At 43.4% G+C, this 23,551-nt stretch overlaps 1 protein-coding gene across 12 annotated transcripts in view; it reads right to left on the bottom strand.

Moving 5' to 3' along the window:
- OSBPL6 (oxysterol binding protein like 6) overlaps positions 1-23,551 on the bottom strand; it is a 186,576-nt gene that overhangs the window by 107,613 nt on the left and 55,412 nt on the right. Inside the window, exon 1 of one of the 12 annotated variants that reach the window (XM_053268331.1) lies at positions 16,632-16,806. The exons of the other annotated variants lie outside the window; for them this stretch is intronic. The gene's annotated coding sequence lies outside the window, so the exon portion shown is untranslated. Of the gene's footprint in view, positions 1-16,631; positions 16,807-23,551 lie in introns of those variants that run through there. 12 annotated transcript variants of the gene reach the window in all.

Below are 23,551 nucleotides of genomic sequence, written 5' to 3'. Positions count from 1 at the left end.
GGACATATGTCAAGATAACTTAGAATTCACATCACAAAGCCAAATTTGTGTGTGGAGTGGGTCCCAGGATCTCGACGGGAGTTCAGGGTAAGTTTGGCTGGTGTGTGAACACACACACACTCTCCTGAATAAGATTCAGGGCATAAGCCCCGTGTGTAAAACCTCCTGGAGATGTGTCAAGAATTGAGCCTGGAACTTTCTGCATGCAAAACAGGTGCTTTACCACCAAGTTTTGGCCCTTTCACAAAGTTCTCCTATGTGCTGGTTAATATTCTAGGAGGTCGTTCTGGTGAGCTAATTTATGGTTGGAAATGGAGCTCTATTACATCTTGCACTTCACAAAAGTGCATTATTATGTTGCAGCAGGCCAACACATATAAACAACCAACCACTGTTTCTTTTGCACAATGTCGCATTTACTACTGTGTATTTCTGATCTTTTCCCAAGCAGTGAATTAATAATTCTGCTTTTGTCAGTCAGAAGCAATGGGCTATAAATACTGCAGATTCAGAAATGTGATTAAAAATAATCTCAATAATGCAGCAAAACATGGGAGATTTAATAACATGCTCATCAGAAATGAGCAATTTGTCTTCTTTGCAAAACAGTGAATCAATCACTTTACAGACATTGGATCAACTGCCTCAGCATATAAACCTCCACCTCAGGGGGACAATTTCAGGATTACACTCCATTTCTACGGCAACATGAAAGAAATAAAGATTGAGGCACTCTAAAGAACTGAAAGGATATGAGAATTACACCAACTGGAAAGTAAGAGAGAGCAATTAAAACTCCTATTTGATAGTCCACAGAATTCTGAAAGAAGAACCTTATTGAGGGTAAACTCTCACTGTTCAACTAGGGCAGGTTTCAGTCCTGGCTGGATTCATATGAAGCTGCATAGAGGGAAGAGAGCATCACAGGCTGGGCCCATAAGAAACTACATCGGCTCCATCATGTGTCCTGCTCCTATTATGTTGACAGTTAGGTAACTGTTCTGTGGAGTTGGAGGTTTGGGTTCCAGTTCTGCTCTCCCCTCCCTTTTTGCACCTCGAATCATTATTGCTGGCAGACAAGCTGGAAAGTGAGCTTTGCCTTGGTGAAGTCAACATTTCCCCAGGGAAGGTCTCAACACTTCCCCCACCAGCACCACCAGCACTGTACTGCATAGGCACTAGGAAGCTCCTGGTGCTGCCTGCTGTAGCTTCCATTCTTCAAGAAATATTTGGGGGGAAATTGTTTCCTTCAAATGGACACTGATATATATGTGTAGTATGGACTGTTTCAACAGCTCTCTGTGCTTGGCAGCTGGCAGAGGTGTGCGGTAATTTTTCCACAAAAAAATAAAATATGGGGGATTCCAGAAAATTGTCCATTCCTAAAATTTCTGCTTGACTACTTGAAAAACATTTCAGTCATGATGTTGGGAAACTAATAAGGTGGAGGTGTTTTTAGCCTACTTTCCAGTAGGCTTATGAGGTCACCAGATATTCTGTGTGTGTGTCCATGAGCCCTGCCCCTATCAACTTGGCAACACCTGGACCAATATGAACCAAATTTGCTACAGCTGTAGGGACATATAGGGACACCTCAATGGCATAGTTTGTGATGATGTCATCCACCCCGATCCAAGATGGTGGACATGTAAAATTTTGAGGCGCAAGTGGGCTAACTTGTTAACCGCCTAACCGATTTGAACCAAATTTGCTACAACTGTAGGGGCACATGGGGAAACCTCAATGGCATAGATTGTGATGATGTCATCCACAAGTTGGTGAACACATAATCCTTTGAGGCACAAGTGCACTAACTTGTGGACAGTCCAACCAATTTGAGCCAAATTTGCTACAGCTGAATGGACACATAGGGATGCCCCAATGCTATAGTTTGTGATGATGTCACCCACCCTGATTCAAGATGGTGGATGCATAATCTTTTGAGGTGCAAGTACACTAACTTGAAGACTGTCTAACCAATTTGAACCAAATTTGGTACAGTTGTAGTGAGTGACTCACAGGGACACCTCAATGGCGTAGTTTGCAATGATGTTATCCACCCCAATTCAAGATGGCGGACACACAAACATTTTAGGTGCAAGAGATCTATCTTGTGGACCTCAATTTGAACCAGATTTAGTCCAGTTGCAGATACAATGAAAGGAAAGTAGGCTGATTAATTCTTACTAGAACAACTTGTTTGATTTCGTTTTTACTGTAGTAAAATTTATTTCAGTTTCCAGAAAAAATTGTATGATAATTTTTTAAGGGGGGGAAATAATGCAAATGATATGCAAATGAGGGGGATATATGCATGAGATTTTTCCTGAAAACTTTCCAGAAATTATTCCAAAAAACTTTTCAATTCATTCCCTCCCCCCTAAAAAACTCCTCAAATCTCTGGCTGCTGGTTATTACTTAAAGGTCAGTCCTTCCTTTGTTCTCTGACACTCGCTGATTGCCTGGCAAAAGGGGAGTTGTTAGCAAGCCGTTGCTGTATATGGGTTTCCAGACAATTCAAACTTCTTCCTGGGGGGAAACGTGGGGGCTAGAGCTTGTGGCTGCAGGCATCTGCTACTACCCCTCTCTACTGCATCATGGAACTTGTACAGGGGGAGGCCTCTGCCTGGCTATGAATATTCTACTGTGAGTAATTAGCAGAACAGAGTGGATAGGAAAGAGAACTCTGGGGCTTGGGATCTGTGAAATAAGAAGCTATGGGCTCTAAGTGTTCAGATTCTCCAAGGTGCAAATTGTCCCACCACACAACACCTTTATGAGAACTGGCAAAATTATCTCTTCCATACAACTAATGCAATCTGAGCCTATACAAATTTATTTAAAAGTAAATCCCACTGAGTTCAATGGGTTCACTCTCATGCATAAAAATGCAACCTTAGTAGGAACATAGGAAGCTACCATATACTGAGTCAGACCATTGATCTATCTAGCTCAGTATTGTCTTCACAGACTGGCTGGTACAAGAAACCCTATTAGATAATGTACCAATCAATACTGAGAGGTTCAAGAGATAGCATGGAAGTAGATGTCACCTACTGATTTGGTATTAGCCTGCCAACCTTTTTGCTGCACGTTTCTCAGCAGATTATCTAGACCCATTTCAAATGGGCTTTCAAGCAGGCCATTGGGGTTTGATTATGGGGTGAGCCTAATGGATGATCTCCAACTGACAGAGGTAGTGTGACTCTGCTGATCCTTTTGGATCTCTCATCAGCTTTCGATACCATCGACCATGGTATCCTTCTGGGTAACCTGAAGGAGATGAGATTGGGTGGCACTGTTTTACAGTGTTTCCATTCCTTCCTCTCTGGTAGATTCCAGATGGTGTCACCTGGAGACTGTTGCTCTGCAAAACAAGAACTAATGTATGGAGTTCCACAAGGCTCCATACTGTCTCCAATATTCTTTAACTTCTAATTGAAACTGTTAGGAGAGATCATCAAGAGATTTGGTGCAGGGAGTTATCAATATGCTGATAACACCCAAATCTATTTCTTCATATCAGCCTCATTAGGAAATGACATAACATCCCTAAATGCCTACCTGGAGGCCCTAATGGGCTGCATGAGGGATAATAAACTGAAGTTGAATCCAAATACGAAGGAGGTACTGATTGTGGTTGTCAAGACACAAGAGATAGTTTAGCTCTGCCTGTTCTGGATGGGCTTCGACTTCGCCAAAAAGAACAAGTACGTAGGTTCAGGGTGCACCTGGATCCAAAACTCTCTCTGATTTCTAAGCTTAAGGCAGTGGCCAGGAGTGCTTTTTATCAGCTTCAGCTGATACGTCAGCTACACTCATTTCTGGAGGTAAATGTCCTTAAAAGAGTGGTACATATGCTGGTAACTTCCAGGCTTGACTACTGTAATGCACTCTACATGGGGCTGACTTTGTACATAGTCTGGAAACTACAATTGGTATAGAATGTGGCAGCCAGACTGGTCGTGGGGACGACCTGAAGGAACCATATACCTATTTTAGGAACAGATTTTAAAAGAACTGCACGGGCTGCTGATATGTTTACGATTGAAAAACAAAGTGCTGGTTATTACTTATAAAACCCTTAACAGCTTGGGTCCAGTGTACTTAAGATAGTGCCTTCTTTGTCATGAACCTTGTGCCTATTAACATGATCTGTGGAGGTCTGGTTATGATTGCCACTGCTTTGTCTGGTGGCAACTCTGGACTGGGCCTTCTCTGTGGTTGCCCCAGGGCTTTCTAATACACTCCCTGTAAAAATCTCCATCTCTGACTGCTATTTTTGAGACACACCTATTTTTTCAGACTTTAATTAAATTAAATTTAAACTGTTTAATTGTTTTTATTCTATGGAATTGTTTTACTTTATTTACCCAAGACTAGGTTTTTTTCTATATCTATATCTATATTAGAAATCAGGAGGTTGTCTTAAATTCAGAGTCCTGTTTCTTTCAATAAATGCAGGTATAACCAGAGCAGGCTCTTCATTTGAGGCAAAGGGGGCATTGCTCCCCTCCTTGCCAGCCCCACATTCTTGCCAGCTTCCCATTCTTTCATGAAATATACCATCTCCTCCTCTCTGTCTTTCCCTCTGTATGTCTGTCTCTCTTGTTTGAATGCTGCTTTTGCATTTTTACTGCTTGCCAGTGAATGGCTCTGGCTCTTGGTCTTTTTCCAAAATTCCTTTGTAAAACTATTTCCACCCTCTTAGAGTGTTCAGTGGAATCTGTTGCCCCCAAATGAAGTAAGTATCATACTTAGTCACTACCCAAATTGCATATTTAGTGCCTCAGAACCAATCAGATGTTCCTTTTACTTTCCCCCCCCCCCGCCCCCACTTAAGGGTGGACAGGGATCAGGCCAGACCCTAACCAATCAGAAGTCAGAATAGCTTACAGGCACCTATTCTGACCAATAGCCAGCAAACAAGGCTAGCTCAGTCATCTGACTTCCCAGGGTCATTCTAAGCATGCTGAGCAGACTTTCTGGAGATCTATATGCAAAATGGGGGCACTCACTCTGCAAGCAAATGGAGTTCAGAACAGGTAGAAGACCTGACTACTTTTTAACAGCTTTTGGTTCTCCAGAGGGAAGCCAGCTCTTTTCTCCTTAATCATCCCTCTGACGAAGCCCTCAGGAGGCATTGGATTTCTCCAGCATTTGCTGAGAGCTCTTTCCTTTTCCTTTTTAAAATGGCACTAGCAAATCTTTGCAAAATTCAGAGATGTAGTGAATGAAGGGGAAAGTGGAGGACATGGTGGACTGGCACTTCCTCTGGATAGTTCTTTCACCGACAAGTAAACAAGCAAGCAAGCAGCTGCTCCCATTCCCTTTTCTTCTGGGACGTTTAGCAACCTCTTGCTAGCTCGCTTCTCTTCTCTTACTCTCTCACCTCTCTCGAGGGTGAAAGAGACAGGGGTGGTGTGGCGGTTACAGCTTCCAAATAAAAGAAAGATGTTGACTGAAATTACTAACTGATCAACTTCAAACGTGTCCTGTTTGAAATATGGGTGTCTTTAAAGCAGAAATGTGTTTTTATTTTTTAAGAATTCTGAGATTATTGCCTTCTCTTCATGGGCAACCGAACAGGCAGATCATTAGGAAGGGGATTGAAAATAAAACTGCTAATATTATAATGCCCTTATACAAAACTATGGTGTGGCCACACCTGGAGTACTGAATACAATTCTGGTCACCACAATTAAAAAAGGACATTGTAGAACTGGAAAATGTGCAGAAGAGGGTAACCAAGATGATCAGGGGTACTGAGCATATACCTGTTCCTGAACGAGGCTTTTCGTGGATGGAGGCTAAAGAACTGTCAGTCAGAAGTGAAAAGAGATTATGTTCTAAACTGCGTGGAAAAACTGAAAACTAGCAAATCGCCAGGGTTGGATGGCAACCATCCAAGCATTCACCCAACGCATAATCAACTTGTGGAATTCTCTGACACAAGGTGTGGTGACAGCCAACAACCTGGAAGGCTTTAAGAGGGGTCTGGATAACTTCATGGAGGAGAGGTCTATCAACGGCTACTGGTCAGAGGGCTATAGGCCACCTCCAGCCTCAAAGGCAGGATGCCTCTGAGTACCAGTTGCAGGGGAGTAACCGCAGGAGAGAGGGCATGCCCTCAGCTCTTGCCTGTGGGCTTCCAGTGACAACTAGTGGGCCACTGTGTGAAACAGGATGCTGGACTAGATGAATCTTGGGCCTGATCCAGCAGGGCTGTTCTTATGTTCTTAGGCACAGCATGGAAACCAGGGTGCTTTCCAGATTATCTGCTGCAACAGTGGAAAAATGCTTCAGCTTATCAGATCACATTCAAATAAAGGGTTGATACTGTTTGTTGTGCAAAGCCACCAGCAGGGGGAGCAGTCTTTTCTAGCTTGTGTAAAACAGGAAAATACAGCTATTTTTTTGTGCCGCACATGAGATGTTATAGGACTCGAACACAGAAATAAAACTCAAAAGGTGGCATTGGAAATATGAATGGCACCTTGCTGACAGCGCAGGGACTGTGATGTTGAAACACAGGCAATACGGAAGCACACTTGGGGGGCATGAAGTAACACTGTTGTAGCAGGTAATCTGGAAAATGCCCAGGCAGTAAAAAATAATCAAGTAGCTCCACCACTCTATATGCCAGGTTTTCTTTGCTGTTGATTGGTTATTTTGTGTTTTACATTTTGTTTGTTTTTGGTGTTAGTAGTATTGAAAGGAGAGGTCCTTGGTGTAAGTTCTTTGGATAGGTTTGTGATTTATATGGCTTTATTTTCAAATGTGATAAAGGATTCTCTCAAGTAAATGTTGCATAGAACTAGGGATGTACATAGAATCAAGTTGCCTGGTGCCGGCTCAAGGGGTATGATGGGTATAATTGTAAAGGGAAATCTGGCAAGGATACCCCTTTACAAGTAAAGGGCTAAATGCAGCAGGCGAGGGGTAGAGCGAGGGAAAAGGTAGCCTTCTTTTAGTTGTATTTAACAGTACTTTTAAAAGCAAGCTGCTGCTGTAGCAAAAATGATAACTGAGGCTCCTTCCACTCCTCTGCCAACCTCTCAAATGACCAGCAGGCCATGCTGTGGGCCTCTGCGCACGCATGTGCACAGAAGCACGAAATGGGCCATAGCACGGCCAGACAGTCATTTGGGGGGGTGGGAGTGGGTGGCAGGAGCCCCCGCAGCTGCACTGCTGCCCGAGAACCAGAGCGTGGCCAGCCAGTCATTTAGGAGGCCAACTGCAGGGGTGGAAGGAGCCCTCGCCATCGTTTCCTTTTAAAGGTACTGTTAAATAAAACTAAAAGATGGCTACCTTGCCCCACCCTCACCAAACCAGCTCACGAGTCAGGGGCTTGGCTCGATTTGCCCTCAGACCAGCTCCCCTCCAGTTCGGTTCAAGGATGAGCCTTTGAGTGTGAGCCAGCTCGATTCTGGGACAGCTCGAACATCGCTACGTAAAACTGCAGCCAATTCTATAAAGCTTATCTATCTATTGATATATATAATTCTCTAAGGCATACCTGTGGCTAATGCCATGCGAGGCAGCTCTCGCGAGAGTTCATGAGCAGAAGCACCTGATTGGGCAATGAGGATTCCATATGCAGATAGGGAGGAGCAGCCTGTGGCACCATTGTGATTGGGCAGTGCGGATGCCATGGGAGGAGCAGCCTGTGATGGTTAAGGTCAGTTGGGCTGCAACTCTTACTGGTTGGAAGATGTTCTTGATTGTAGAGGAGAGGAATCTATCTATCTATCTAAAGGGATAGTGGACAGGGGTCTGCGAAGAGAGGGGTCGTGAGGGAGGAAAGAGCCCCTTCAGGAGAAGGAGGCTGCTGTTGTGTGAATTAGATGAGGAAACAAGATCAACAAGATCTATTAACTCAGGAAGGAAGGGAGGGAGAGAGAGGAGGGAAGAAAGACAGAGGGGAAGAGTGATTGGAGGAGAGAGAAAGAGAGAAGAAGGAAGGAAGGAAGGAAGGAAGGAAGGAAGGAAGGAAGGAAGGAAGGAAGGAAGGAAGGGTGGGTGATGGACAGGTCTGGGCCTGTCAGCGGCCTGAGGGGAACGAGTGGCTAGGGTGGCGGCAGTGGCTGCAAGGAAGGGCCCAGTCAACCACTGCTGCTGTTTGGGGCTATCAAGGCCAATGGCAGAGGGAAGCAGGAAGGCAGGCAAGGGACAGGTCCAGGCCTGTCAGCAGCCTGAGGAAAATGAGTGGCCATGGTGGTGGCAGCAGCGAGGAAGAGCCCGGTCAACCACTGCTGCGGCTGCTGCTCCTGGCGGGAGTAGCAGGGGTGAGGATAGGGTAAGGGTGGGGAGGTTTCTGGGGATAGGGGGCTAAAGCTTGGCCAACAGGCACCAGCAACGCTGCAGCTGCGACCAAGAGCGGTGAGGGGGATGGAAGCAACGAGATGGAGGAGGAGGAGCAGGAATACGGCTCAGGTGAAGGTGGAGAGATCTCTGAGATGAGTGAGGCTGTGGCAGGGGGTGAGGGGAGCAATCAAGTACTAGCGTGCAAATGCTCTGCGCAAGTTAAGCTAGTTCCTAGTAAAGCTTTAATTAACTCATTGTGGCTTACTCCCAAGTAACTGCTGTGTGCATAGGACTGCAGCCTAAGGGCATATCCCAGAAATGTTTATATTGTGAGAAAGGGAGAAATAAGGCTTGCTTTAAAAAAAAAAAGCATGTATGTCCACATTTGTGAGAGGAAAGGAATCTAGTGCGCTCTATGTGTGGCCAGATACCAAATACACTGTGGTACTTTCAAGTGGTGTGAAACATAAGTATGCACTGCAGGTGCTAACTGCAAATAGGCTCTCAAAACTCCAAACCCCTCCCCATCTCATTCGATCTTCTTAGCCTACTCCTGCATGAGGTGAGGAGGAGAGGGCTGAGATTTCAAGGTGGGAGAGAAATTGAGATAATGCTGGTAGAAAAGGGATATAGCTACTGAGGGGAAGAAGAGGCAGGGGGACTTAGAGTGAGAGGGCATTGCTACTTTCCACACTGACACCTACCATGAAACACTCTAAGAGCGGGATTCCTTTACTCACAGCCAACCAAGGGGCGAATTTATCACTAAATAGCCAACTGCCAAGTGTTGGTGTGAATGATGGAGATTTTGGTTGAGACAAGTAAGCAGCTTTACCAATGGAGAAAACCATGGGTGGTGATTCACTTCTTTTAAACTTAGGGTTGGATCTGCCTACTATTAGGGCTGCCTGGCTCCTTTCCCTCCCGCTCCCTCCCCAGCCCCCAAAATCAGCCGCCGCCACTGGGTATAACCTGTCTTTACGCTCTACTTTTTAAGGAGATCATCTTAAATTCAGAGTTGTCTTAGATTCAGGTAAAAATGGTAATTGTTTTTACTCTGTTTTATCATTATTGTGTTTTAAATTGTGTAGATAGCCTAGAGATAAACATATCAGGCAGTATATAAATATGATAGATAAATAAATAAACAAGCAAACAAACAAATAAATAAATAAAGTTATGATTTAAAAGCATGTGGGATCCAAGTAAGGAAGTACAGAATATCCTAGTTTTGATGTCACAGTGCTGATTTGTGTACCGTTCCACTGCTTTTTTCTATTCCATATTCAAAAAATGCCACATCCATCTAGTTAACTGTGAAAATATTAGTAAAAAGCACAGAACCTATAACATCTCCTATTCAGTTCACTTAATTAGGTCAGCTCAGGGCGGGGGGAGACTTCTAAGGTTTAAGACTGAATTTATCAATGATGACCTCAAACGGATGGAGGAGGTCAAAAAAACGATAATCAGATTCTGATGACAGGAGGTCAACAAGACATCTGCCTTTCTGATGCCGCTTGCCTCCATGATTATGCACACTTTTCTAGACTTCCAGAAGCAATGAAACAGTCATGGTAATTATGAGAGTTCCAATGCATCCAAATTGCCAGCTTAGATGATAATTTAGAAAGGAGCTTCCCATTCAGTCCCATTCTCTAAGGACCAACTCTGTAACTGAAGAGGCTCTAGTATTTATTTGCTGTGCATCTCAACTCAGATTGATGCAGCTACTAAGAATTTTTTTATTTTAAATTTTACAAGCTTGAGGAATTAAAAAATGCTTGACAATGGAACAGCAGCACGTCCATGCACATGTTGCATATAAGGAACTCTCAAGAAAAACATGCATATAAGAGGGGCACACACACTAGCCTTCCCTTTGGCTCAAACCACTTCCTATCAAAATACAGAACATCATTCCAAAGCTGTGGGCTTTTCTAAAGTGCATCTTGTCTGCACATGGTTTACATTTGCTCAAGTTGAAAAACATAAAACCCCACTGATTATTAGCTAGAGCTGGGAACAATCATTTTTTTAAAAAGGGAATAATTCTTACTTTATAACATTTTGCAACTCTATAGAACTTTCCTGAAGAAATCAAGTCATTGTTGAGAACACAAGAACAGCCCTGCTGGATCAGGCCCAAAGCCCATCTAGTCCAGCATCCTGTTTCACACAGTGGCCCACCACATGCCGCTGGAAGCCTACAGGCAGGAGTTGAGGGAATGTCCTCTCTCCTGCTGTTACTCCCCTGCAACTGGTACTCAGAGGCATCCTGCCTCTGAGGCTGGAGGTGGCCTAGAGCCCTCCGACTAGTAGCCGTTGATAGACCTCTCCTCTATGAAGTTATCCAAATCCCTCTTAATAAGAACATACGTGTTGGCTTCACTAATAGTTAGCAAATCTCCAATTGTAAATATATGGGAGGAGAGACCTGACCATGGTGTTACAGTTTCTTGCATGCTTTTCAGCTTCTCATGAGTTAACCATTTTCCCATCGATTCACTAGAAGACTGGCACATTTGTTCAACAGGTGATTATGAGCTATAAAATACATGTTCTAGCATGAACAGTGCAAAAGAAAAGCTTTAAGAAATAATGGAACATCAGGGGAGGGGAGGTCATATGAAATGATATGATAGAATGCTGTTTTACCTCTCCACCCATAATACACAGGCACTTGCATATGACAGCTCCTTACAATCTCTTTATCCTTCTATCTTATATAACAAGGTACTTGTTATACCTTTCAAGATCTTTGTAAGTGACTAAAACATCTTATCAGTATTGCATAAGAGTCATTTTCTTCCCCCATTATTGCCATTTGGAGGGAAAGGTTTGCCAGACCTTCATTTCCCTTCATTTTGTAAATTTCCTATGTCCAGTCTAAACTCAATCATAGCCACGCAGTTGTGTGCACACTTTTTGGTTAAGCTTCAATAACTCTTTTGGCTTTGCAGTCCAAATACATTATGACTCTCCTCTCAATATTCTGTTTAGCCTAGCAAAATTATTCCTGCAGAGTGTCTCCTTGCACTTGTGCCAGCTTGAAATTTCAGAACAGTACAGAGTATTCTCAATTACGTCAATCTGTATGGTATAAAGAGGCAGCAGTGCCTTGTCTTTCTCCTCCTCTCCTGCTTCTTGACTGGTATTGCCTTCCTCATCCACCCTTACTGACATCATATTTGCTTCTGCACAGATGAATCACATTAGTAGCTCAGAATCCACCTTCTACCCTCTGCAAATTTCAAATTCTTATGAGTCATGCCAGATTGAGACTCAAGCATATAGTAAAGTTGATTAAGACTAGCTTTTGTGTGAAGCCCAGTTCTGTTCTATATTTACCAATCATTTAAAAATATTTCTTAAGGAATGCCACACTAAAGGCACAACATACTAGTGCTTTGTCTAACCAAGCTAGTTTTAGGTTATTTAAAGAAAGAGCAAACTTAGGCTTGTTTTGTCACTGAGGTTTTCCTAGAAAAGAACCAATAGCAAATGTTCAAAAACTGACAGAAGCTAAAAAACTTCTGATGCTTCTCAGAGATGTAAAAAACAAAAATATCCCCCTAAGCCTTTACTCACAGATCTTCCCTGTGTTCTAAAGCATTTGCTTTTTCAAGGATACTTTTAGGTTTTTTTAGCGCTTGTCAGAGTGATAGAGCTGTTCAAATGATTTCCAACCCTAATCAGCTCTCCAGAACAAGCACTCACAAATCTCATCCAGAATTGTTTTGTGCCTTGGCTAGCTTTCCTGCTGAATAGCTTATACTAGTGTTCTTGAGCTCTGACCTGTGTAAAACAGCTTCTGCTGTGCGGGTTTCTATATAATGACAACTAGCCATTATGCAGCTTGACTTGCTTTAATAGCATAGCAGACAAGTGTACTATATACACAGGAGCCACTTTACAAACTGAAGTAGACTCTGCTCGTGACCAGTGTTTTCATTGCTCTACATACAGCAGGATATTCCCAGAAAGGACTTCTAACTTCTGTTTCAGGAAATTTATTTTTGTCATCTCCAATGAACAGAAAACATTTTCCCACTGTTTTCTATGAGGATCTGCAAATTTTAAACATTTTAAAACAGGTTGAAGTATTGGTTTGTAGATTTTGATCTACCAAAAAAGGGGGGGGCAGAGTGCTCACTTTCAGACTTTTCCTCCTAATCAAACTTCTAAGTAGCCCTTTATTACAATGAGACAGAATGTATCTGTTTGTCTTTTATAATAAAGATACAGAACTTTATCTGGAGAGAAAATCTTATTTGATGAACTACTTATTGCAAACTAAATAAAAGCTTTTAAAATCTGAACTTCAGAACACCTGGCTCAGCATTCTTTGAACTATAACAATAAAATGCAGCCCCTTTTACTTTTTTAACTGGATATGGATTTCTGGAACACAACAGAAGCTTTTTTCAAGAGACAACCTGTTCCCTCAAACATTACCACAATTTTGTAAGATTTCCAAGTTAGCTTTGGAAAGTGCAGTTATTTGGCACTCGGTATCTGAAAAAAAAAAGTGGGGAGACAAACGGTTCCAAAGCCATATTAAAATATAATATAATGTAATATAATATAAACTTAAAATGTCCTTTTAACAGGAAAGAGAATATTTTATCTTTACTACCTACAGATTTAAGAGTTACTAAAAAAAGAAGAAAACTGACTTACCATAGAAATGTGCCTGCAAATACTGTACCATAGTACAGCCACCAGGGAAGGCAGCCAGGACTGGTACTAGAGGACAATGCCTGCTCTAACTCGAAAACAGATAACAAGAGCCCCCAGTTCCCAATTGGTTTCACACAGGTTTGCTGAATGAGCCAGTCATTAAAACATTGTCACTAGGATATAAAATCAGCCTATGTTTAAAAGGGGAAACCAATACTTAGACTCCAGCAAGAAGAGAATCATGTACAGAAAAGCAGCCTAGGTCAGATGACACTAAAGATGAAAGATTCTCTGTTATTAGATCTAATTCACATTCATAGAAGGGTGGTGTAGTGTTCCATGGAACCAAAAGGAATGTGTTCTTAATAAGTTAACCCACTATTTAAACCCTGTTTAACAGTTACAAAAGAACTATGGCATTCTCAAAGTCCATAGACCAATAGGCATAGATATACATTCCACTACTCAAAACTGTACAGTAACTTATGCAATCAACAACTCTCCAGATCTTGCAAATGCACAGGTCCTAGAGACTTAGGTGCATGCAGTGTGACTTGCACCAACATAGCTACCACAGCTTGGCAAGCAGCCATATCCATTCTGCTATGCCGCATGTGAACTGCAGACCCAAGTGAATACCAAGTATTACCTCAGCTTTCTCAGATGTAGCTGACACAGTGGTGATGTGGTAAAATCCACTGGAAATTGGCCTTTTTAGCTTGGGACAAACCTTATGAATTTTTGTGAATCATCTCAACATCTTCCTATCTGGAAAAAGATAGCTTATGGTTCAGGATACAATGGCAAATCTTCTGGGCTACAGTGACAAAATCATGACAGTTGACAAAGCCGGAAAGCAATTTTGTCCCAGCATAATGTACAAGCTTTAGAGAAAGTTAAGAGGAGAGGAGAAGAAACTCAAAAGTGCCCCCCAAAATCCCAAAACGCTAGGCAGCCATGTGTATGGGCAGTTAAAGAAACATAAGCAAAAGTGAAAAGGATAGATCCTTTGGGGAAAGGGGGTCATGTTGAGCAAGACATAGAAAGGACAGAAGCCTTCTCTTTCATTTCTGAGTCTTATCAACTGACGTTTCTGCCATGATGAACCAATTATTTTTACACACCCTTAAAAAGTAGGAAACATAAGTGGTAGGAGACATGCAAAATCAAAGAGGATCCTTTTCACCTTCTCCCACCTCCCTCCCTCTAATATACTGAACCATGATGTGGTAAACAAGTATTAATACAAGACTTCAGAGGATGAGGCAGCTCTAATGACAAGCTTTTCTTTGATATATCATGCTGCAACATCTCCTACGCGTATCTGTGTTATATACTGTAAGCTCAAGAACACCAACTGCTGATCTCCACATAGCTTCATTTTTCAATTTAAAAGAAGTCAATATAAGGGTGCACATTTTATTGCAAACAAAAGAAGCACTGTTGCCCACAACTTTGTTAAAACATTAGTAAAAATGCTATATCCCTGGTCAATGCTGATTGCCTCTTCTCCATCTTGATGTATGGGAAGAGAAGCAAAATCAGCAAGCTGCATTTTTCACCTCCTTGCTCTGGCCTTTTCTTCAATGTGGTAAGCTGAAGCTACATAACTTACAGTACATCCTAGCGGAGCACAGTGAAATCTTCTGTGATTCAGCCTATAGTTAGGAAGCACTGACAAGACCACAGACAGAAAGATACAGTTATTCCTATGGTGAAAGGCCCAGAGATCAGAAGAGATGTCAAGGGGCTGGAGACTACCCTCGGAAGGTGAAATGAATAAAAATAGCATACCAAGCACAGAAAATCCTTTCAGCAGCTCTGAGCACTGGTAATGCTCTCCAGCATTTAACAATGGCCTATCTGCAGCCTACTCACTTCATATCTGCCACATTTGCCCCAGTCTTTGAACAATATAGTTCAAATACAGTGTAGTTGTTGAGTGTCTGACTAGGACCAAGGAAACCCATTCTCAGGGCGAGTTCGAGTGATATTTTGTCTGCTGGTTCCCAGACCATATGACAAAAACATGCACACACTAGTTCACTCCTGTGCTAGAAGAAACAGAGTATGGGAGAGAATCACTGGTCAGTCGCTGTTGACAGCACAGTATCAGCAAAGAGAGGGCCAGTGTTGTGCTCACTACTTTCAAAGTACTCCTGCCTTTGATTTGATCAGACTACCAGCACTGTGAGGGAGAGATGGGGCCCAGCAAACCTGGATGCACACATGCTGTCTACCTGGCACAGCAAGCAGTCATATGCACTGGACCCAGGGCAGAGTGTGCTCCCAGAGGATCAGGGGAGAGATGAGTAACATCAGCACCAGCCTCTGAACCAGGTTTGTGAGGGTGGGGCCAGAAGGGGAACACTGCACAAAGAATAGAGCTGGCAGCAGAGATGAGGTGGAGGCAGCAACAACCGGCAGGTGAATTAACACCTGGAGGTGGGGTGCCTGTAGTTGCCACCCTGTGGTGTGCTCACCTGAGGTGGTTGCCTCACCTTGCCTTATGGGAGACCCACTCCTTTGGGCACACTCATAAAGGCCTTTCACATAAGCCTCTGGAGGTGGTCTGTGGATATAAATAGTTCCTACCCTGTTTGCCCACAGAAAAGCAGAACCTCTGTTTGGCTTTGCAAACCCAGCACACATACGAGTCACTGTCTCCATTTTTGAATTTGGGAGCTGGGTCCTCCAAAGCCTGAAAGAGCTATCCCAGCATGCAGGGGCGGATTAACCTTTTTGCCGCTTATAGGCAAAAAGGCTTTTGCCGCCGTAAAAAAATAAAGAAGCTGCTGTACGGTGGCAGCAGTCCTGGGCGGGGGGGGGGGGGGGCACGAGAGGAAAGTCCTCCTCCTTTACTTCACTTTTAATTTAAAAGGAACGGCAGCGGTGACAGTAGCTGCTGTGGGGAGGGGGAGTGACCGGGTGAGGGGGAAGTTCCCCCCCTTTTGTGCCCTAAAAGACCGGAATGGGGCGCAGCCACAGTGGTGGTGGCTGGCTTCAGAGGCAGGGCAAGGAGGGAAGAGTTCCCCCCTTTTATACCTCTGAAAGCCCGTCGCTGACTACAGCGAGCTCAGCTCTTTCCTCCCCCCCCCCCCGCCTCTCGCCTCCTTCTGAGTGAATTAACTCCACCTCCCGCTCTGCTATAGGCTGCAGCCCATTCCTGGCTTGGAAGTGGGCCCTGCCCTATTGAAGGAATTTCTAGGAAAGGACCAAAGTGTGTTTCCATCCTACCTCGATAAATACCAAGGTACGCAAGCTGGGCTATCCAGATTTGAGGAGGCTGGGTTGGAAGGATTTGTATGGGTTTGCACGAGCCTCCAAACCTGTGCTGCTTGCTTCCTACTTTCATTTTGAGAACTGTGTGAATAGTCCAATAGACTCTGATCACGTGCCTAGGACTGACAGACCTCATCCCAACTGGTCATGTAGCTCGTTGGGTGACCCTGGCCCTTTCGTTCTTTCTCAGTCTAACCTATCTCACAAGTGTTAAGAGAATAAAATGGATGGGAGTGAGGAGACTTTGTACACAAACTTGAGCTTCTTTGAGGAAGAGCAGGAAACAAATGTAATAAATAACAACTAATTCTCTGTATACTATGTTAGGTATAAACTTATCTAAACTATGCATACATTACCTTTGCAATTATTCAAATTAACAGTATGAGCACATACACAATGAACCCTATCTCACGATCCGTGAGAATGGGCTTGAAGGGCAGGGGAGGAAGCCTCAAATAGCTTACCACCCCCCGCAGAGGATCTCCGTCACTTTGCTAGGCAGGCAGATTGCCTGCCCAGACAATGGCCGGCTGCTGCTGGCAGTAGGGAGGTTATAGGGCTGGGAGGCCTCCGGAACTCCCAAAATGCACCACACACGCGCGCAGTGCATTATGGGGATTCCCCCAATGCTGTCTGGGAGTCCTGCAGTCTCCCAGACCCGGCTGTAAGCAGCTGGGACTGGCAGACAATTAAAAAATGGGGCTAAGGGAGTACTTGCTCATTTAACCTCATTTTAAAGGCGGGCTCTGGAAGCAGGATTGCCGCCAGGAGTCGCATGGTTCCTGGCAGTTCTGACAATGAGCCGAGACTGGGCTGGCTTTCTTAGGCTGGTTTTGGCTGATCGTCAGAACAACAGATTACTGATACACACTAAGGTCATTTTCATGACCAATACCAGGGCAGGGAGGGTGGGGGAGAAAGGCTGAGTTCAACCTACCTTCCCCCAGATGACGGCTCAGCTTGTCTTCAGCGCGCAAGCCACCTGCCCACACAGTCCGCTCTATTATAAGCATGGCAGGTCTCCAGAGGCCAGGATGATGCATCCTGGCCTCTGAATATCCCACAATGCACCATGCGATGAGTGTGTTACATTGGAGAATATTCCTGTGAGATGGGCACTCTAGGCGCCTGTCTATGTGTGCACTCGCACACACACGATTCCAGCACTGGGGTTAAGGGTGCGCTTGCACCCTTAACGTCAGCTAAAGGCCAGGCTTCAGAGTAAGATTAGGCAGACAGGCAGCACCAGGATCTACATGGATCCCGACGCTGCACATGAGCAGCCTAACCCAGGCTGGACTGTCCTAGCCTGGATTAAGCTGCTTGTGAGAACAGCTTTAATGTGTTTTCTTACAGTACTTGTGTAAAAAGGAAACACACAGACACACAGACACACTTGATCCATTTTTTCCAGGCTCCCTAATATTGCAATACCACTGTTACATTAGTTTGGCTGCAGATACAGTTGAGTCAGCAATGACTTTGCATTATTTTTACCTTCCTCTCTAATCCTGGGGATTCAGGGTAATCCATGAGAAACAATAAGGCTTTAATTTTATTTGTTTATTTATTGCAAATTGGAATTAAAACAAATCAACTGAAACTTTTTTCGTGTCCACAGTATTCAGCTATGTCAAATCTTAAAGAAATAAAGGGATAGTATTCTGGAATTGTTTAAGAGGAGAGAGGGGAGGGGAGAGAAGAGCTGGTCAGGGTCCGCCTTGGTTGCATATGAATGGGAGACTTGATGTGTGAGCACTGCAAGATATTCCCCTCAGGGGAAGAAGCCGCTCTGGGAAGAGCAGAAGGTTTCAAGTTCCCTCCCTGGCATCTCCAAGATAGGGCTGAGAGAGATTCCTGCCTGCAACCTTGGAGAAGCTGCTGCCAGTCTGTGAAGACAATACTGAGCTAGATAGACCAATGGTCTGACTCAGTATATGGCGGTTTCCTATGTTCCTAATTAAAACATCTGGTTATTTAGTACTATAATTTTGTATCTAGCATGCAAACAAAAATGCACCCGGGGTATTCTAGGATTTAAAGTATGAAACTGATAAACAATAGAGTAATTCTGTATTAATATGCAACCCCATTAACATGCACTCACTAGTATCCAATTCAACAGGAATAAAAGCTAAACCGTCAATTTAATCTAGTACATGCAATGTCATGTTCTCACTCCTCCTTAAAACAAACTGCCGTCAAAACTGCCTTCTCTGATCAGCAAAATATGGAACTTGAGTACATATGATTTAGCACATCAAATCAGCATCAGCTGAGCATCTTCAAAACATCAGCTTGCATAAAGACAAAGAAATATAAAGAAGTGTGCTATCAACCAGACCAACTAACTGCCTGACTTATAAACTTGCCCTCATTCTGTTATGGAAAAGATAATGATTTCTTTATTTTATTCTACCCCAGAGGCCTTAGTCCTTTTCCAGACATTTTATCAAGGTTAACTAAATGTATACTGGGTTGGCATCACTGTATAAGGGTTCTCCTCTGATTTATGTACATTCCATAAAACATGCTGGGGCTCTCTACCCACATTCAGCGAATGTGCACAGATAGCTAGAGGAGCTTGCTGCTATGGTGAACGTTCAGCGAAACCTAAAAGAGCATCTAAGAAGGGCTCTTGTCTGTCATGACCACTGACAACTCCTCTTCGAACAGGAGTGTTCAATCACAGCTTTGGTCTTTGAAAAGCTAAAATCAATATGTTGTGGACACAGTATATGGAGGATAGTTAATTTACATGAATACATAGTGAAAACATGGAAATATAGTGAAGAAACCTTAATGTTAAAATCTCAATGTTTGTTTCTTTAGTGGCAAGGGTGGGAAGACAACATTTGTTGCTCATCTTTGTCATCAAATGTGGAATGAGTTAAATGAGGGAATCCTGCAGTGATACAAACGTTAAGTCTCATGCTTACTTGCGGTACTTCAGACAGCAGGGGCAAACAATTCAGTGGATGTCAGCTGGTAAGCAACACACTGCTCAAAACTTAGACGTCTTCGGACAAAATACCCTGTGATTAGCAATGGTATCTGCCTTTGGGGCCAAACATTACTCCAGGCTTTCAGAGCAATGACACTGATGCACTAGGAAACGGATTAGTCTGCCAGGCAGTCGTGGAAGAAACTGATTATCTAGACCCATAATTAATCGGGGGGATCACAGATTAAGGGGGCGTGGATTCAACACTGGGGGTCCCCTGCCTAACTTTGTCCCCTGGCCACCAGGAACCTCACTAGACCCCTAACAAATTCCTTTCCCCCCCTGCTGCTGTCAAAGCTGTTGATGTGTCAGTCACAGACATGCAGTAGAGAAGTTGATGGTGGAGAACTTGAAGTGGCTTACCCTTGCCACCCATTTCCTTACCAGTCTCTTCCTGGCTTGTTCCCACATTTCCATGGAAGAAAGGGAGGCAAGTAGGTAGCAACTCCATCTCCTCCTCCTTCTGGGCAACAGTTGGTCAAGGAAAGAAGGTGGGTGGGCAGGGAATAGGCCAGACTATCTCCACCAGATTAATAAAGTGTGGGGAAATTTTCCACCCCACATTTTTTGGGCTGTTTCACAGATTATGAGGCTATTCTCACGATGGAGGAAAACTGGACTAAAAGAGCCCAGCCTGGTTTTCCCCCATCGTGAGAACCACTGAGTTCATGGGCAAGCCCGGTGGTTCTCTAGTGGCTAGCCCACCAAAGTAGCCCTCCCCTTAAATGAGGTTAGTGGAGTGAGTGCTCTGCTAACCTCATTTTGGCAATTGTGAGTTGCCACAGTGCAGCTCCATGTCAACTTCCAATGAGACCCCCGCTGGGAGACTAAAACAAGCCTCCTAGTCTTGGGGGTCTCCCTAGGATACCCTCCAAACTTGTGCGGGGCATCCTGGGACTTCCGGGGACCAGGAGGCCCCCAAACCCCACATGCCCTACCGGCTCCATGACGGAGCTGGTAGTCATGCGGGTGGCCAATCTGAACACCCAGGGCTAAGTGTTCGATCATGTGCGGAGAGAGCGGGCTTAGCCACTCTCCCCGCACAAGCCCTGCAGGCTCTCCACACTGCTTGTGTGAAGAGCTTCTACATGTTTCTTCCCAGACAGAAACAATTTCCATGTAGGAAAACAGATACACATTGAAGTCTGAACAGTGGAAATAAGTATTCTGCTTTCTATGTGTCTGTATTACACTGCTGTTGTAGTTGTTCAACTTTGGTGAAATCAAACAAAAATATTTTATCAGGACTGAGACAATTATTCAAGATGGACTTTAGTAATCATTTAGTAATGCTGGTTCAGAAAAGGAGACTAAAATAAATATTTTGATAACACATTCCTAAGTTTAGCATGGAGTGCAGTGTGACCCAAAGGCTATTTTAGCACATAGTTTCAAAGAAGAAATAATAAACTGAACAAACATATGGTTTCCCCAAAGAGTCTTGTGCAAATGTATTTCAGAAGCGCAGTCCAATAAGAGTTTTTAAAAACATAAGTTACCTCAAAATTACAGGACCTCGCTATTTGTGGGTCCAGCACTCGTGGATTCGCATATCTCCGGTTGGTTAATTAGGGAAAAACCCAGCAAATAAAGGGTTAAACACATGCATCTGCAGGTTGGGGATGGCCAGAAATGACATTAGAGAACATTTCCAGCTACAATTTTAATTGCTGGAGTGATTGGGAGCTGTTTTATCACTGAAACCGGGGCAAAAACTGCTATTTTTGGCTGGGCTTCAGCATGGTAGGGCACTTTGCAGCACAGTAGGGCACTTTGCGGGGGTCATCTGGAGATGATTTGGGGCAAAAACGGGGACAAAACCCACAATTTTCAGACAGTTTTTGGCTGGTTTTTTGCACCCGATTCCCATTGCTCTAATGCCCTGTTATTTGCTAATTTGGTATCAGCGGCTCCTCCACAGAACAGAACCCCCGTGAATAATGGGATTCTCCTGTACAGTTGATTTTGACGAACCCAACAGAGCTTCAGAAAAGAATCAAACCTATTTTGGGGTGTGTGGGTGGGATTAGCTCCATCATTTTTGGATTGTGAATAGAAACTCCATCGACAGTTTGCCTAGATTGCTTATTGTTGGTACGATCTACATTGTTCAAAGCCTTTGCACACCTTTGTGTTGCTCTATATATACATAATAGAATATTGGGAACAGTTTCTCCTTTTGTCACAGTGTTGGAGTTTATTCCATGTTCTTCCCAGAGTTTAAAGTTTGCTTGCAGCTATAAATCACTAATGAATCATAATCTGCAGATCATCATATTTAGCAGTGGACTGGGTGTGTTGTTTCACATGATGATTTGCCCATGTGTTTCTGCCACACACACACACGATTGGTGCAATCAGATGCAACAACACTATTCACAAATTTGGGAGAAGCAAAGAAGTGGCAACCTGGATATAACCCAATACACGTACACACAAGCAGATGATCTTCTAAGCCAACCACATCAACTATGCATTATGGGACCAACCCAGCATGAATAATATGTGGACAGCTCCAGGTGTTATCAGGTGTTTGCCCAACATAACACCCTTTTGAATGAATTAAAGTTTATTTTGCCATCCTACAACACTATTACTGAGAGCCAGCATGGTGTATGGTTAGAGTGCTGGACTAGGACCGGGGAGACCCGAGTTCAAATCCCCATTCAGCCATGATACTAGCTGGGTGACTCTGGGCCAGTCACTTCTCTCTCAGCCTAACCTACATCACAGGGTTGTTGTGAGGAGAAACTCAAGTATGTAGTACACCGCTCTGGGCTCCTTGGAGAAAGAGCGGGATACAAATGTAAAAAATAAATAAGTAAATAAGTAAATAAATAAATAATTACAGTTCAACTGACATGTTTAGTTGTTTTCCAGACACAGTATGGTTTTTCAGAGGAACCAGATGTCACTGCCTGAGTTTAAAAAAATTAAACCATATATCTACCTACTAATACATGTAAACATCTGCTGGCTTAACATGTAGACCAATGATGTTGTTCCTTTCCTCCTGGAATCAACTACTAGACCATGAAAGCCATTTTATTACTATGAATTAGTACTAGGCTGTGATGTAGTCTCAGAAGCGGTAGAGGATAAGAGAACTCCATGAATGTCTTATGTTTCTGGGAAAGAGTACTAAGACCAGTATACTTGTCAAACCCTCACAGTACTTTAGCTGCATAACCCCAATGAAGTTCACACCTGCAAACTAGTCTTCTCCCACTGGCCCTCAATGATATTATACTTGTCCTTCAAGATTACTATATTCAGAAATAAACTAATGTAAGGATATTTTAGTCACTGCAAGGAACCCAATATATATGAATGAAGGAAAGATTAGTTGCTGTTTATTGACACCAACCTCTTGCACCATCACTATTATGCAACAAAGAGTATGATCTAACCAAAGCTAAGCACTTTTAAATCCTATTGATTTCAATAAGTAAGTACATGCTTAATACTCTGCCATTGAAATTAATAGGACTTTAAAGTGCTTAGCTTCAGCTGAATCATGCCCTACATTTGTACAAATTACTAGACCCAACTCCTCAAAGCCTTAGATATTTGATAAAGTCAAGGCTGCAGGCCAAATATATTGCTGAATAATCTGATTTTAAAATTGGATTGCTGGCCTAATTTTTTTTTTTTAGGTACACATAGAACAGGCATTATCTTTCTGTGCTCTTCAATCAAATGAATGCTGCAGCATGCAAAATGTCAAGAAGTCTCAGGAAATACACAGCTGTGATCTCATCATTGTGTTTACAATCTTCAAGTATGTATATTAAGCTGACAGTCCTATGCAAATTAAATGATATTAAAGACTCATCAGAATCAGTACCTCACAGCAGTTGCTATAATAAAAACAAAAAATAAGAAATTGATACAACAAACCTGGAGGTATCTGACATTCTTCAAGAGGTATACAAGAAAAATAAAACAGAAGGGGACAGAGCAGAAGAACCACATAAAGAGCAGACAGAAGGCTGTGCCAGCTGGTCCAACAGTTTGAAGAAGGACAGCATATAGCAGGTGAGAGATTCAGTGTATAGGTGCTTATATGCCAATGCCAGAAGCCTCCGAGCCAAGATGGGTGAGCTGGAGTGCTTGGTTGCTGATACAGAAATAGATAGATATAGTGGGCATAACAGAAACATGGTGGAACAGTGAGAACCAGTGGGACACTGTGATCCCTGGATATAAACTCTATAGAAAGGACAGGGAGGGGCGCCTTGAAGATGGAGTAGCACTGTATGTTAAAGAAGG

This window comes from Hemicordylus capensis, chromosome 1 (genome assembly GCF_027244095.1).
Source record: "Hemicordylus capensis ecotype Gifberg chromosome 1, rHemCap1.1.pri, whole genome shotgun sequence".
NCBI classification, from domain to species: Eukaryota; Metazoa; Chordata; class Lepidosauria; order Squamata; family Cordylidae; genus Hemicordylus; species Hemicordylus capensis.
This window is presented reverse-complemented; position numbering and strand designations above follow the sequence as displayed.